The sequence below is a fragment of the Arachis duranensis genome, chromosome 2 (assembly GCF_000817695.3).
Source record: "Arachis duranensis cultivar V14167 chromosome 2, aradu.V14167.gnm2.J7QH, whole genome shotgun sequence".
Lineage (NCBI taxonomy): Eukaryota > Viridiplantae > Streptophyta > Magnoliopsida > Fabales > Fabaceae > Arachis > Arachis duranensis.
The window spans coordinates 69,364,699-69,365,485 of NC_029773.3; positions in this window are offsets into that span (position 1 = coordinate 69,364,699).

Below are 787 nucleotides of genomic sequence, written 5' to 3' on the forward strand. Positions count from 1 at the left end.
CTTGGGCTGAGCTTGATCTATCCACGAGCTGAGGCTTTTCTTGGAGTTGAACTCCAAGTTATAACGTGTTTTGGGCGTTCAACTCCGGATCATGACGTGTTTCTGGTGTTTAACTCCAGACAGCAGCATGTACTTGGCGTTCAACGCCAAGTTACGTCGTCAATTCCCGAATAAAGTATGAACTATTATATATTTCTGGAAAGATCTGGATGTCTACTTTCCAACGCCGTTGAGATCGCGCCATTTGGAGTTCTATAGCTCCAGAAAATCCATTTCGAGTGCAGGGAGGTCAGATTCCAACAGCATCAGCGGTCCTTTTGTCAGCCTTTTTCAGAGTTTTGCTCAAGTCCCTCAATTTCAGCCAGAAATTACCTAAAATCACAGAAAAACACACAAACTCATAGTAAAGTCCAGAAATGTGAATTTAACATAAAAACTAATGAAAACATCCCTAAAATTAGCTTGAACTTACTAAAAACTACCTAAAAACAATGTCAAAAAGCGTATAAATTATCCGCTCATCACAACACCAAACTTAAATTGTTGCTTGTCCCCAAGCAACTGAAAATCAATTAGGATAAAAAGAAGAGAATATACTATAAATTCCAAAATATCAATGAATAATAATTCTAATTAGATGAGCGGGACTTGTAGCTTTTTGCTTCTGAACAGTTTTGGCATCTTACTTTTTCCTTTGAAGTTTAGAATGATTGGCATCTATAGGAACTTAGAATTTCAGATAGTGTTATTGATTCTCCTAGTTAAGTATGTTGATTCTTGAACACAG